The sequence below is a fragment of the Capsicum annuum genome, chromosome 1, assembly GCF_002878395.1.
Source record: "Capsicum annuum cultivar UCD-10X-F1 chromosome 1, UCD10Xv1.1, whole genome shotgun sequence".
Taxonomy (NCBI): domain Eukaryota; kingdom Viridiplantae; phylum Streptophyta; class Magnoliopsida; order Solanales; family Solanaceae; genus Capsicum; species Capsicum annuum.
Genome location: NC_061111.1, coordinates 203,029,939 through 203,030,157, shown reverse-complemented (window position 1 = coordinate 203,030,157; position 219 = coordinate 203,029,939).

Below are 219 nucleotides of genomic sequence, written 5' to 3'. Positions count from 1 at the left end.
GACGCTGTGCAGTTTTCAACCTTTCCCTAATCAACTTAACTTTTTCCATAGCCTCAAATTCCGAATCAGGACCACTCACAGCCGCTTCACCCACCTCGAACCAACCTATGGGTGATCTACACTTCCTCTCATATAAGGCTTCAAATAGAGCCATGCCAAACTACAGTGGAAACTATTATTGTAAGCAAACTCTATCAACGGTAAGTGATCATCCTAACT